The sequence below is a fragment of the Malaclemys terrapin genome, chromosome 2 (assembly GCF_027887155.1).
Source record: "Malaclemys terrapin pileata isolate rMalTer1 chromosome 2, rMalTer1.hap1, whole genome shotgun sequence".
In the NCBI taxonomy this organism is placed as follows: domain Eukaryota; kingdom Metazoa; phylum Chordata; order Testudines; family Emydidae; genus Malaclemys; species Malaclemys terrapin.
This window is the reverse complement of record NC_071506.1, coordinates 149341618-149357916: the sequence shown is the minus strand read 5'-3', so window position 1 is coordinate 149357916 and position 16299 is coordinate 149341618. Positions and strand designations below refer to the sequence as shown.

At 39.6% G+C, this 16299-nt stretch overlaps 1 protein-coding gene across 3 annotated transcripts in view; it reads right to left on the bottom strand.

Annotated features, from left to right (window-relative positions):
• Positions 1 to 16299, bottom strand: part of CDH18 (cadherin 18) — a 922085-nt gene that overhangs the window by 293425 nt on the left and 612361 nt on the right. For 2 of the 3 annotated variants that reach the window (XM_054020313.1, XM_054020315.1), the window contains exon 5: positions 14814 to 14884. The exons of the other annotated variant lie outside the window; for it this stretch is intronic. The gene's annotated coding sequence lies outside the window, so the exon portion shown is untranslated. The remainder of the gene's footprint in view (positions 1 to 14813; positions 14885 to 16299) is intronic. 3 annotated transcript variants of the gene reach the window in all.

Here is a 16299-nt window from a genome sequence, read left to right as displayed (position 1 = left end):
TATTTGTGAGTGTGTATAAATATTCCAACATAAGGGGTGGAGTCATATGGGGGCGCAGTTTGAAGTTCATGAGAGCATTTCAGCCAATAAAAAGCAGAGACATTTAGTGACTTAGTCAGGTGACTTACGGGCATGACACAATATTTTAATTAATTGCCAGCTGTGTTCTGAGTGCTGGCTGAAAGTGGGAGTAAATTGCTCCTATCTCAGTGAAAGTTCCACACAGTCACTCTCTGCTAATTTAACATATCCTGAAACTCAGTCTATAAATATCCTGCTGTTTAGCTGCAGGAGGTGTTGATGAGAAGCAGGGAGAAAACATCAGGATTCCTCTATTAATCTTCAAACTCTACAGTTTCTGTTACAGAGGCTGTGGACCTACATTAGTTTCTAATTTGAAACAGGATAGGTCCATAGGAATTGTTACAGCTTTTATGAAAGCTGTAGTTAAGGGGGTGGGGTTGGTACATGAAATGGCTTGTGACTTGAACCCTATGGGTTGTTTCACAAATGCTGTAAGTGAACCAATGCCTACAGGTTAAACTCAAACTTTCAAGGAGAAATTCCTATAACTGGCTGTTGACTACATCCCACCTCAACCTCCTTCTGTGCCTTGTTACTTAGTACATTTTCAGTTGGTTTCTGGGTTTAGAAACCACTACTATAAATCTTATGATGCCTGGGATTTCAGCATTTCAGTCATTAATAGTAACCCTTGCTAACCCTTATGGGCAAAGGTTTTCAGATCCTTTTTCTGCAAACGTCAATTCCTCCAGGATTTTAGTGACTATCATCTTGCTGGAGGTAGAATAAATGCTGCTTAGTATCTGGAAGCTTTTAAAGTCAACTTTTAAGGGGTAAGTTGCATTAGGGTTAAATTCTGTTACTCCTTTCCTGTGCTGGGTGCAGGTAAGGAGAGCTAGATGTTGGAAAATGTGTAACAAATTATGTACAGAGCCAGAGTCCTTTTTAGCCAGATGCAAAACTAGAGTAACCCAAGGGCTGCTCTAAATAACACTGGTTTGAAATGGTTCTTTATTGGCCATTATTCCAGCTATCCATCTTTCTGCCCTTAATATGTCTCTTACTACAGTGGTGTTTGGGCAGTATAATGCAGTTATGTTGGTTCTCCAAAAGATGCCTCCCGCCCCCCACCGCACAACAGGGGAATTGTGTGGGGGATGTTTCTTGTATCACAGAGCAGAATCTCAGTATCTAACTCAGAAAGATCAGACTTTAAAGAGGGAGTGTTATTCACTTTGTTCAACTGTTTCAATATTTAGGCCATTAGTGTTAACCCTCTAACATTTTCCAGCTCTTTCACAAAATGTGAAGGGATGTTAACATCTGTCCCTAGGCTGGGATTCCCTCACTCTGAAAAGTGAGAGTAATCATTTGAGTCCCAGGCTACTACTATCGTAACATGCAGTTCCTATATCTACATGGAAGACAGGTCACAATGCCCCAGTGAATTTTAGTGGCAAAAATTTTAATTCCTGCTCAAGCTGGAACCTGGGATTTGGGTGTCAGAGCCCAGGCTCCAGAGTGAGTGTCTACACCACAGTTAAACAGCCCAATAGACTGAGCCCTGAGAGCCCAAGTCAGTTAACATGGACCAGCCATGGGTGTTCAATTCCAGTGCAGACATATCTAGAGTGTCACAGCTAAGTACAAGGAAGAACAGATTGTTACACACAGGACAAATGAGAGTTAGTGGCTGACAGATTGTCCTAAGAATGCAGATGTGTTAACTGTCCACTTCATCCTGAATGGTCGTTTGCAACATTTTAACTCCTAATCTGTTCCACCTTGTCTTTAGTTGTGACACTCTGATTATTTTTCCCTGACTGGAGGAAGAGCTCTGTGTAAACACGAAATCCTGCCTCTTTCACAAACAGAAGTTGTTCCAATAAGAGAGATTATTTCATACTCATGTTAAAAATATTAAGCTTGCAAAGACAAGGACTCAAAAATTAGAAAATGCCAGATTAAGGTTGCCTATGCAATCTTAGTTCAGCCTCTTTTTGCATATACATTATAATACAGCCTTTAATTACATGATCACATGCTATTTTTTCCCACAGGATCCCTGCCGCATTTTGTGCATAGGATGGTGCTCTAGATATGAATCAAGGTCATGTATTGAAAGGGGATGTTTTTTGTAGGATGTGTGGTTCCCATGTTGCAAAAGTTGAAAAGTATGTAGTGAATAAGGCAGGGGATGGAAGAAACATCATCCTCTCTCTTCCTGCAATGATGGTCTTGTGGTTTAGGCAGTTGAATGCTACCCTGGAGACTTGGATTCTATTCCTGTTTTTCTGCCACAGAGTTCCTATTTGACACTGGAGAAGTCACGTGAATCAAACTTGTCACAGATAGTCGCTAATTGTATGTTCCTCCTGATGTTTGATTTGTCCAAGTGCTGAGCTCTCATAGCTGGGTCTGAAGTCAATAAGAGTTGTACTTTGAACATACAAAGTGCTATACAAAGCTAAATACTCTGCAAAATCAGATTTGAAGTTTCTCAACTTGGGCACCCAAAAATTAGCAGGTACTTTTGACCTTATTCTCTCTGTGCATCAATATTGCATCTGTAAAATGGAGATGATAGCCCCTCACCTCATAGGACTTTCGTGAAAATAAATTCATTAACATGTTTTAAACACTCACAAATGTAGACACGTGTCATAGGAAAACCCAGGAGGAAATTCATAATTCTGTCTTCAGAGCATGGTTTGAACAGTGTGCAATAAATAAGGTGGGGGGAGCATATACTGTATTGAACAATGGAGATAAAATATTCAATATCTTCTCATTAATTGAGCACTGTCTATTCTGTGCACTGAATGAGGCAGGGATACCGTTGGGAAAAATAGCATATGATCATGAAATTAAACAGTGTATCATAATACATATGCACAAGTGGGGCAAACATAGACAACCCCAATTCTGGAATTTCCTACCTCCTGAGTGCTTTCATTGCAAATGTAATAATTTTCTTTTAATGTAGTTTTTTGTGTATTAGACAGACAGCTAGATGTGTGTTTCAGTGGGGGTAGGAAGAAAGGAGACAGCTGCCCACCAAAAACTAAACAAATAAAACCTTGGGTCTGATATTATTTAGTACTGGAATTGTCCATCCAAAATTAGTTCTGCAAACACAAAACATATTTGACTTACCTACACCATCTTGGCAGGAAAAGAATCCTTGACAATTAGAAAAATACCAAATCTAGTTCAGAAGCCTTCCAGAACAAACTGAGAAAATAAAGGGCTAAATGTCACATTTTAATTTTTTCTTAGTTACTTTGGAGAAAATCTCATTTCTGTTTTTAGCAATAACTATTTGTATTGTCACTTTGAAGCAGAAACGAATACAAGCATCAAGCATTTTCCTGGAACTTTTCACCCTTGGGGCAAACAAGACTGGTTGAATGGATTTGCAGAGAACATCTTACATTTAAAGTCATTTACTGTGCTGGAGGATTCCCACTATCCGGATAACTAGGTTATCTATTTTAGGACGTGAAAAACCTGTGATTTTTCTATTATTAAAAGAAGCTAGTGTATCTGCTATTAATACATTGCCTACAGTCACTGAAAATCTCTAGAGTAGTCCAAGAAAGCATCCTTATATGTTTTTCAGCTTACAAATTTGCTCAGCATTACTGTTGCAAATAAATGAAACTCAGATGAACTCCACATACAAAAGTTTGATAAAAAAGGGTCTCAAAACATTTTTTTAAAAGGTACAAGACATGATATTTTAACTGAGAAATCTATCTAAAGACTACATTTTAAAAAGTAATATTTGTGGTTATTATATCTGCATCAAAGCCTTCCAACAAGAAATGTACTCTAGCAGGGGGAAAAAAGTCTTTAAATTTTACTAATGGGTAGGGAAATATTTACCCTATTTACGTACTAAAAGCGTATTTGCTTTCTTTTCAAAATTGTATATCTGCAGGTAATTTGGGGCCAAATTCTCTGTTGCTGTGAACTATCCCTGCCCTATTGAAGTCATCTATATGATGATAATGATCTCACTGAACCAATTTACGCTAGCAGAGAATTGTTTTATATCTAATATTGTTATACCTCTACTTAATAATATATATACATATATATCTATAGATATATAGATGTTTTTGTTTTGTGGGGTTTTTTTTTCAGTCTGTACACTAGCACATTGTTACTAAAAATATGTCAGGAGCACAGGAATTGCTTCTGAGTTTGTTTTGTGTGTGTGTGTGTGTGTGTGTGTGTGTGTATGTGTGTGTATGTATATATATATACATATAGAGAGAGAGAGAGAGAGAGAGAGAGAGAGAGTGAGTGTTAGATATATACCTATACATATACAATATATACATAGTGTTTGGCGAATTCTCATACACATACTTGCAAAACACAAATCTGTAGTGTATACAATACAATTTCATAATGTGTGCAAATCCTAATTTTCACAATGAATGCACAGCTAGTACATAATTTCTATTACATGTTTGCAACATAAATTCCACAGTGCAGGTGCAAGATAACTTTCACAATGCCTAGTTTTACAGCATGGATAAGCACAATGAAAGTTTCAATTTGTAGATGAGCCATGTAAGTCTCTTATCCAGAGTCAGCAATACAATGTGGGCAATATAGACAAAGAATTTCAATTAAAAAATAATTTGATAATTTAATTATTCACCTTTCTGACAGCTGGGTTTATGATCTGACAAATATAATGTGTTGAGATTCTTTTTGTAATTATTCACCTTCCTCTGCCCATCACCGGCTTATCACCAATTCAGAACATACATGCAATACTAAGTAATATGCGTGGATATATTTACACACTGATAGTTTCTCTCTATTGTACATTGGTTCAATAGACTCAAAGTAGATTGATATCCCAGAACAAAAACAATTTCTGTTTTAATATTTTTTTTTCTCTTTTGAATGTTTTCTCTGAACTCACATGACTTTCAGCAGAACCTCAGTTTTTGGAATGTGCAAACCTTGTGGCAGTTGTATCATGGAGCTGCCATTGGATCTATATTGCACATGTTTATGAGTAATCAGTGAAACACAACTCCATTCTGGAGTTTGAATTGCCTGTGTATTATTAGCTGTTTCTGGATTTTCCATACTTAGTTCTGAGCCATGGTGCTATTGAGTTATATATTGTCAGGATAAATTTAAACTCAAAGTTTCCAGGCCTTGACTTTACCGCAGAGTTAAATCAGGCTCTTACTTGGGTGTTATCTCTAACCTGGCTCCTTTTCACACACAAAACCCTCTGACTTGAGTTTGACTGTGCTTTCAACCTGGGCTAACTGGCCCATCCTGGAATATACGCTTTCACTTGAGCTGGTAACCTTCCCACTTTGCAGTGAGGAGCCAGGCTAAATCACCTGAGAGTTGATAATCCTCCAATGCTTTCCCACATTCCCCTGTATGCCCAGAACAGACATGTTTTCCCACAATTCACTGGGAAAGACTCAGAGGACCATGGGATATGCCCCCAGAAGTCCTAATGCCTCACACAGGTGAGTGCTGCACCAGTGAAGTCAGAGTCATGCAGGGAGGCCTTTCAGTATGGCCCCCACACCCAGGCTAAATTAACACAGGTGCTCAGAGCCAGACCAAACTGTCGATCATCCGAGTTAACACTGTAGTGAAGACATAGCCACATCAAAGAAGTAAAACTTATACAATATACAAGTCCGGAGCAAAAAAAGTTCCTAATATTTTTATTTACAGTTATGGTCATTTGCAATGTACTGTATCTGTAGACTTAAAGAAAGAATATTGTATATACAAGCAGCACTAATTTGACCAAAACCACCACTTCCTGCTGTGGAGGAATTTCTTGAAGGTCTCCCAGGAAAGGGCCAGTCCAGCATATCTCTCCTTAGCTTGTGAGTGCTGAAGAAATCACAACCTAAGGTGGCACACTATGACTGTACACAAAACAACTAAGCACAGAGAAAATGCCAAATATGAATGTCAGGGTAAATTATCAATTCACAAAAATCTACACTGTCGGTTGGACCATGACAAGAAAATCTCACAGTTATGGCAGTTTTGACTTCTTAGCTTATTGAATTATTTCTGGTTTTTAAGAATGAGAAACGCCACACTTTCCTAAATATTATGCAGTTTCACCATCAATCAAAACTCTTACATCTATATAGAGATCGAGTTTTGTGTGTTTAGTTCAATCTTTTGTCCAATAGAAACACATAAGGAGAACTCTACTAATTTCAGTTCTTCCCATGTTTCCCTTTCTATTGCATGTATTCATTACTTACAATAGCCAAAGACCTTTGTAGGTTTGATTATTTCAATGACTACACTATTCATAAGAGGGACTTTCTTTTGCCTTGCATTATTTTCCCTAAAAGCAAGCATAAATATAATTTATGTACAAATTTTCTCTTCCTTATCATTTCCCAACCTTGAGAAGGTTTAAAGGGTTTATTTCTGTATCTGTATTTAAAGGGATATAACTGTATCTATTTTTCAATCGCCAAAATTGTTTTGGCAAAAAAAGACATTGTAACAAGAAGCTACTATAGCAAATATATCAATTAAGAGCAGAAAATACAGGACTGCCTCCTGGATAAAGCTGCACCAGCAACTCAGTGGCATACTGAAAGACACCCCCCCCCCCATAAAGAAAGGTGAAAACACCCACTTTTAAGGAGTTACAAACCATAAACTAGGAATCATGAAATACAACAGGACTGGGCGGGGGAGGGGGGAATGATGAATGAAATAGTAGGACAAAAGAAGAAAGAGGTAACCAAGTAAGTTTGCTCTCAAAATATTTTGGGCCAGATCTCAGATAGTGTAAATGAACGTAGTCTACTGAAGTCAAGGAGTTGAAGATCTAGCCCTCATTTTAATATTTGATATTTCTTGATTTCTGAAAAGCTGCATGCCTTTTAGTCTCTGTACTCTTGCCTTGGCATGCAAAATACTGGGGTCACCTGTGGTAGGAAGCTAAGAAGAAATTAAAGATGATCAAGCTCTTTCAGTCCTTTTGCAAATGTTTATATCCCTTCTCTGAACATATAGTACTCAGTTTAACAAATCAATACTAACAAATAAACAAACACTTTGATTAATATTCAAGTCTACAATCTCCCAATCTAAAGTCATCTTGATTCTCATTCATCTCTTCACGCCAGTAAGAAATATGTTAGTTGTTAAACATGGGATTTTGTTTTCTTTCTAACCAGTGTATTGTGAGGTGGCAAGACATTTCAGAATTTAGGCCCAAACAGACTGATTGTTTAAAATTTTATTTTTACTCTTCTATTTTTTTTTTTTTGCCAGATGACAGCAACAGCATCTTACTTCCTTGAATAATTGTGTTTTATTATATAAACAACTTCAAAAAAAAAAAAAAGAAGCAGCAAGAAATCTTTAAAAACAAATCAATTATATCTTAATGGGTTTGGTCCGAATTCTGTGGTCTCTACTCTATTTTCACTCAGGTTGGGATTTACATAGGATTTTATAGGCACCCAAATCCCATTGAATGGAAGGAAGTGGAATTTAGGTGCCTAACTCCTTTAGTGTACATCTACGCTTGGAGCTGGAGGAGTAAATTCTAGCTCAAGGAGACATACCCACGCTAGCTCTGATCAAACTAGTGTGTTAAAACTGGAATGTAACTGCTGTAGCATGAGAGGCGTGAGGGGCTAGACACTTGGAGAACCTATGGTCTCAGATGGGCATGTACTCGGAGCAGCTAGCCCTTCCAGTCATTCATGTCCCACCATGGCTACACTTTATTGTTAGAAAATTAGCTTGATCAGAGCTAGTACACACGTATGGCTCCTCCAGCTGGAATTAGCATCTCCAGCTCAAAGTGCAGACAAACTTTTAAACTCATGTGAAAATCCCAATGTTAGTTGTTACCCAGGCAAATTCCTATGAGTAAAGATGGGAGTAGAGACCTCAGGATTTAGCCCAATAGTAATAACAATGAAAATAATTTAACCAGGAAATCCTCAAAAAAGTTATAGGAAAATAGAGCTAATGGCATAAGAAATTAGGCCCTGACTCTGCATTAATTTAGGACTTCCTTAATTTTAAAACCATAAGTTTAAGCTCATTGACTTCAATGGGACTACTGATATGCTCAAAGTTAAGCATACACCTAAGCATTTGCAGGATCAGAGCCTTGTTTTTTGAACGGGGAAGCAGAAGGAGCATGTCAACTGTAGACTGATGGCATTCTAGATTGATATATACTGAGAAGCGTTAAGGGCATTTGTAGCATTCATTTTCAAAACTTTTTTTTCCTCATTCACACTGTATTAGTAGCACCCTAGCACCAAACCAAACAGTATAAAACTTTCTTTTGAAATGCTCTTTATAAAATCGGACACAGAATTTGATACGTATAAAGCTTTCAAGTGTGAGTTGAAGGACATTTTAGGAGCCATATATGAGATCACTTGTTGTATGCCTGAGAACATTTCTTTTAATATTTGAAAGAAGCTACTAGACACTTTTTATATGCAGAAGCTAACTTGAAGTATAACCTATGTATCTGCTGGATCTTAACCTATTTCCTGTAAGTGAAAAGAAAGAACATTTATCATCATCCTACTCAATGTTCAAGAATCATTAAAAAACCCAGGAGTGAACATCCGGAGAAAGTAATGGGGGCGAGGGAAGGGAAGTAGAGGCCACATACATGTGGGAAGTAAAGGGAGTAGATTTTTATACATCAGCTCTCTGCTATCACTGCCTAACTGCACATATTTCAGCAGCCTTTTGTTATTCTTTGCTTCTGGAAACCATTCTGTTTTCTTGGTTGCTCTTCTGAGAGCATGGGATGAATACGGAGAGCTTTAAAGACTGAGAAATGTGATAATCTAAGCTGAGTTTGTCCTTTTCTGCTCGCTCCAAGAAATAGCTTGGCACTACCCTTGACTGTTTAAGGAGGTTTAGTCCTGCTGCTTTCTTCTCCTTTTAATATTTTCTTCCTTCTGTAGATGTATAGACTAGGGGACAGTCTGTCAGTTTAATACCTGGCATGAGGAGATCCTTTGCTTTCTCTTCTGTCTTTGGACCTTCTCACTTGCTGATCACTCTGCTCTCATTGCTTTGGATTTAAGATTGTTAGCCTGGAGATATCCTTGAAATCTGACTCCCATTTTATTTTTAGTCCTCTTATTGACACATTAGCCCCACAGACACATTTATTTCCGGTGATTTATTATGATGTGCCAAAGGGTCAGAATGATTAGGATGTTTACAAAAAACAAACTTTTCCATTTTCACCCCAAACCAGACCAGCAGCAACATTAAAAGCAGATGTTTTCTCAACCCTGAGCCCTGACTCAGACTTGAGCTTTAAAAGACTCTCTGATATGATTTCCAAAACCTGAGAGTTAATGACCTGAAGACTTGACTCTTTAGAAGAAAGAGTGCTGGCTACAGATTGTAGGTTTCAAATGTTGGCTTTACAATTTACAAGCCCAGAAGGAAAGATATCTGACTGGAAAGTTACAGTAGATGATCATAGTGCTGCTGTGATCATTTTTGAAGAAAATCAAATCCTCAAATAATTTAGGGCCTGATTCTGCCAGCATCACATCTGTGTCGTAGTTCCTTATTCCATCACAAATAGTCCCAATGGGAGTACAGGTGGTAGAATTGGGTCCTTGTAAACTCCTTGGATGAAATGCTGGCTCCACTGACATCAATGGGAGCTTTGCCACTGATTTCTATGGGGCCAAATTTTAGCCCCTTGACTTTAGTGGGACTACTTATGTGAGTACCTGCTCACCAACGGGCATAGATTGCACAATCTGGCCCCTGCTGAACAACAAAATGAGGAAAAAGAATATTAGATTGAAAGGGGTCTCTGAACTTTTACATGATACTGATTCCTGGTGAAAACAGCCAACAAATATTCAACCCATAAATCCTACAATCTCATCTTCAACATGATGCTGCTATTCCTCACCCAGTCAGGAAAACTGTGGATCAGACATCTTTATTTACAGCTTTCTATCCCTGCATTTTAGTATTTCCTCTCTGATTATTTGCCACTGTTGGTAAAAATATATAGATTCTTTTTTACATATTACTGAAGCACCTAAGAACCCTAGTCATGGACCAGGACTCCATTGTGCAAGACACGAGTACAAACAGAGATTTTACCGATAAATAAAATAAAATGTTTACAGAATGGGGTATTAATTTTGCTTCACTTTTCCTGGCAAAACTTAGAACCATTGATGGCAGTACAGTTACCCCCAACGAGCTACTGTGCCATGCGGTTTGTGAAATGTGACCACAGGTGCTAATATGCAAACAACATACCATAATACAGGGGTGGCCAACCTGTGGCTCTGGAGATACATGCGGCTTTTCAGAAGTAAATATACTCCTTGTATAGGCAATGACTCTGGGGCTAGATTTACAGGCGCCAACTTTCTAGTGTGACAGGCGGTGCTCACTGCTCAACCCCTGGCTTTGCCACAGGCCCTACCCCCATTCCACCCCTTCCCACCCCCTCTCCTGAGCCTGCCATACCCTCGCTTCACCCCCAGAGCCTCCTGCACGCCACAAAATAGCTGATCAGGAGATATGGGGAGGGAAGGGGTGGCGCTGATTGGCGGGGCTGCCAGTTGGCAGGAGGCTCTGGGAGGGTAGATGATGGGGCACTGCTGATGTATTACTGTGGTTCTTTGGCAATGTACATTGCTAAATTTTGGCTCCTTCTCAGGCTCAGATTGTCCACCCCTGCCATAATATCAAGCTCATGGCCTCAATCCTTTGAGGCAGCTGAGGAGATAAGGGGAAGAGATGGGGTGTAAAGATGGCTGTAAACTGCCTTTGCAACCCTGCTGTTTGGGGCTGCTACATTCCAGGCTAAACTCATTGAGAAAGTTTCCTGAAGGTTGTAAGGGGCTATTTTGACAGCCAGGGATAGCAGGGACACTGTTTTTTCCCCCACTACTGCCCCCAGTGCTGGCTTCAAGGATAGAGGCTGGAGTAGGAGCTGGCACAGCAAATCTGTTCTACCTGGGGATTCCCCTGCACTAGAGAAATCCTCCAGAAGTTGGCTAAAATGGCTTTAGGGCAGCTCTGCATCACTGGAGCAGCAGGAAGTTTCCCCCTCGTGGTGAGGATCTGGCCCAACTTGCTTTGGAATCTCTGTATTCTATCATCTACTTTAAGATCATACATATTTAAATGTGTATACTCTTTTCCTCTCTGAATGTTTGAACTGTACACCATTGACATTTGTTGAAAACTGTCTTGGGTTGATTTGAAATGTCTTCCAGTTCTTACCCCTATAACCATCACTAACAAAGTCCATCAGAAGTGGGCAGTTGTCTACACATGCCTGGTAGGATAAGGATGATTCTTGGGAACATGTTTCATTAGGGCACCAATCTTCATTTTATTTGGAGAAAATAGAATAAAATATTATTGTTTCATCAACTGTATTTTATGGCCCATTGAACAGACAGAGTAGGAAACATCTTAATAAATAATGGCTTATGTACTATTTAACTGTGAATGATAACTAGTCATATAATATAAATTCTATAAAGGGTGGTGGTAGGTGTTACGTACACATAACGTACACTGCTCACATTTGCTCACCAATTACTTTTTGAGCGATAAACAAAATAATGGCAGTATATTAATAATGGCAACATACTCTCTCTCTGGGTAAATATGCAGAGCACTAGGCAGATGTTTTTATTTTTCCCCTCATTTTTGTTCTACTTGTGAAGGTGTCAAGGCTGTATCCCCACTTTGAACTTTAGGGTACAAATGTAGGGGCCTGCATGAAAACTTCTAAGCTTAATTACCAGCTTAGCTCTGGTCCCGCTGCCACCATTGCCTCCCTGGGAAGCCTTGAGAAACCTTTCATCAATTCCCTGGTGAATACAGATCCAAACCCCTTGGATCTTAAAACAAGGAGAAATTAACCATTCCCCTCCTTCCTCCCACCAACTCCTGGTGAATACAGTTCCAACCCCCCTGGGATCTAAAACAAGGAAAAAATCAATCAGGTTCTTAAAAAGAAGGCTTTTAATTAAAGAAAAAGGTAAAAATTATCTCTGTAAAATTAGTATGGAAATTAACCTTACAGGGTAATCAAACTTAAAGAGCTCAGAGGACTCCCCTCTAGTCTTAGGTTTAAAGTACAGCAAACAAAGATAAACACTCTAGTAAAAGGTACATTTACAAGTCGAGAAAACAAAGGAAAACTAACACGCCTTGCCTGGCTATTTACTTACAAGTTTGAAATAGGAGAGACTTGTTTAGAAAGATGTGGAGAACCTGGACTGATGTCTGGTCCCTCTCAGTCCCGAGAGCGAACGCATTCCCAAAACAAGGAAGACAAAACAAAAAACCTTCCCCCCCCACCCCCAAGATTTGAAAGTATCTTGTCCCCTTATTGGTCCTTTAGGTCAGATGCCAGCCAGGTTACCTGAGCTTCTTAACCCTTTACAGGGAAAAGGATTTTGGAGTCTCTGGCCAGGAGGGATTTTATAGTACTGTACACAGGACAGCTGTTACCCTTCCCTTTATAGTTATGACAGAAGGACACAGGATTGACAGCCTTGCAGTCTAAAATCCTCCATGTGTGACCAGGAAAAGAACAGCACAGCCAGTGGTAGGGCAAGCTTTCCACACACGGCCTATCCAATCCCAACCTACATTTTGCAGGGCTGACATATCCTGTGAATTAGAGGATTTCAGTCTTCAGCTCCTCTGCTAAAACTGTAAACAAGAGTGACAACGAGTACCAGCTGTGGGGTTCTTTTGTTTGTTTTTTCTAACGTGGATACCTTTATCTTGCACATTACACACCCAGTGCGAAAAAATCACTGGGTGGAAATAATTTTTGGTCCCTATTGGACTAGGCTAGGTTTGTGCCAGTGACATAAGAATGAGGCTATTTCCCACTAATAAGCCCATGAGCCTCCAGTTTCTCTAGACATTCTCCCAAACAAAGAGCTGCAGGTCACACCTTCTTGGTCCTTCTTCGCCCCCACTTAATTACAAGTTTTATCATCACTTCTCTTGTTCTTACATTTCTATGGATGCTCCTCTCTAATTCATAACACCGGTGCTGATTTTTGAGGAAATAATGCAGCCATACCTTCAAAGTGATCCCTTTTCAGATAAATTTCATGTCAAACATATGATTGGCACCTTTTTATTGATTGTAGGAGATGGGTTGCCAGATTATCCTGCTGGCATATGGATGGTTCCCATATTTATTCAAGCAAATTCAATCTTTTCTACCACCCCATGTCACCTAGTAATTCATCTGATGTAGCCACTATCTCTGTCTTCCTTTCTTTCTTTCTTCCCATTACTATATTAAGCTAGTATTAACGATTTATTTAGTTAGTGCTAGCTTGAGCTTTTAGCATAGTCTCCATAGCAAGGTGTGGGGTGGAGATGCACCATACCCTGGATGGGGTGGAGAGCACTAGAGGCATTGTGGGTCTCTGAGTTGTGGTGTGTTGGGCGGGGGAGGGAGGAGGGAGGAGAGTCAGTTATTCCATCCACATAATGGGAATACTATACTCTCTCACAGCGTGACCAGACGGAACATGGACGTGGTGGAACCCTTGCTCCTCCTCCCCAACCCCTCCGCTCAGTTGCTCCTAGGGGGAGTAACTGAGGTAAAGATCCTGTGCTCTCAGGAGTGCAGGAACTGCAAATCTGGCTGTCTCTTACATGAGTCACACAGATGGTGGTAGGGGAGACCTTATTCCCTCCTATTCATCTGCACTTCTGCATAAGTGAAAGGCACAATCCAGCCCCTAATTACTTGAAGCAGCATCTTGAGACCTAGAGCACCCGACTGAATTTCCAGACAGTTCTACCTGAATAGCTCTCAATTTTTTAACTCTAGTTAGTGCACAAATGGCACCCTTATACTGATTCATGGGAGCTGAGTGCTTTAAGAAGTTGATAATTGCGGCATGAAAAGTCACACATGCAAAATTTCTGCATTATTTTCAGAAAGCAGCTCATGGGCTTAATGCAGCTGCAAATGATTCTAAATGTTCGTACACCATCAGCCCTCAAATTTAGCGTATTATGCGCTGTTTGCAAATTTAGTCCATCAAGCCCTTTAAGGTTTATTATTATAGGTTGTATTCTGCTGCAGAGATATTTTCTCAAGGGGAAAAATAGAAGCCATCTATATTTTGCAATGGAAACTTAAGCTGGCATTATTCCAAAAACTGTGTAAATTAGCAGCAAAGCACACTGCAAACAAAGCTGACAGTCATTTGAAATATAAAACAGAATGGCATTTTAGTAGCATGCATACAGAACTGACAGATATGGCTTCATTCCTAGCTTCTGAGGGCATAGATTTGTGTGCGCATGCCTGCTCCCTCTAATTTTAGAGGGATTTTGAATATTTTTGAATATTCTCTATTTAAAACTTCTTGGTATCTGAACCAGTTTACCTGAATGCTGCTTAATGCACTTTTCAATTTGTAGCACATCAATAATTTACTGTATATTTCTGTACAGTGCTTATGTCCAGGTCCCTGATTACCGCCAAATTGCTATCTTGACATTTTTCTGAGCACTTCAGTTTAGAAGCCGTTTGGATTGTACACGTGTGCGTGTTACAAAGTGATTGAAATGACAGTAGCACTCCCAGTGCTGAGCCGCAGATCTAAACACATTTCAAATCAATCACTCTGAACGTCCTGCTCATCTCCATTCACTTCAAAACCAGAAGCCATACGCATTGCTGGTTGGCTAAGAAAATAACACTTAAAACTGGCACTTACTGCCCAATGGTAGCTGTGTGCTTCCCTTCTCTCACTCAATCTGCCAAGCCAATCTTACTGCTTCTGCAATGCTGGAAAAAAAAAAAAAAAAAAGACGATGACAAATCATACATTAGCAAAATGGGAGAGATTTGTAACTCTTGCCCAGAGCTGGAGTTAAGGGTAGCATAAATGATATCGGTACATCTGTTTGGAAATACTATTGACACCCGAGACTTCTCTTCTGAAAGAAATGCAGATAGGGATGGAAGTTCCTTTTTTTCCCTTCTGACAGGTGACTCCATTTAACCACTACCTGCTACAAGCTAATAATGTGTGAGTGCAAAATCTAGCCACAAATATTTTCTGTTAGTGTGTAAAGTTCAAATCTGACCAGGAAAAAATGATCACATGGGTTTATCAGCGTAACGAAAAAAGAAATCAGATCCATCACCCTCACCTTTGGCCATTTTTAAGAGCAATCCTGAACATTCCAGAGTATTGAGTTAACTTTTCTTTATTAATTGCCTCCCTAATTTACTCCCCATCCTATGTCACCTCCAGTTACCAACTGGAAACCCAAGAATCAAAATAGTGCAGTATGAAAAAGAACAAATTTCCAGCCTGACTGGAAGCAGAAGTCACATGTGGAGGAGACCCTGATTATGAGATGTCAAATTTTCCTATGGAAAAGTCTAGGATACATCAGATGACATTCCAATTAGCACTCAAGCGTCAGGGTGTACATCTCAGCCAAATTCAAGCCAAATCCAAAACATCAAACTCTGTAGTTTGCCCATCATACGAAAGTAGAATCCCCTTCTCAATCAACTTCACTGTAAGTTAGACCCATTCAGGGTCACATAAAGGCAACACTCCCATACCCGCCCCCTCAAGACACCTCTGGCCTTGCCCCCAGATTATGACCCAGCTCTCTACTTGAAATGGTGGTGGAGTGGAAGGGGCAGCAGGATAGGGTTGTGTAATCTCTGACAGAACAGCTGCAGATACTTCCTCTGCATGGGAGCTTCAGTGGTGACAACAACTGTCCCTCTCCCCTGTGGAGGCAGTGATGGCAGCTGTAATATATCTGTTTGGATGGGTAGGCTAGGCCTACTGTATTATTCTCCTGTCACGTGGCAGGGCTAGTAACCCAGACCCATGTCAGATGACTGGAGTCAACAAATAAAGTTCAGTTGACTCTTACTAGCATTCATATGTGAGTCACATATTTACTAACCTAGTATGAAGCATATACAGTTTCTAGTAAGCTCCATTACAAAATATCAGATGGTGTTAATTTAATTAACATTTAAAAAGAGATGCAGGTAAGACTCTTAATCACTTCTCACTTACGATACATTAGAGATGTCACCACATTTAAGCATATATTCCTTACAATCCCTACAATTGTTCCATTTTCAGTTCTCCATGCAGTCTGTAAACCTTGTCAAAACTTAGGGAAATGATGACAGTTTTCTAATATGAGTGTTGCCTACTCATGATT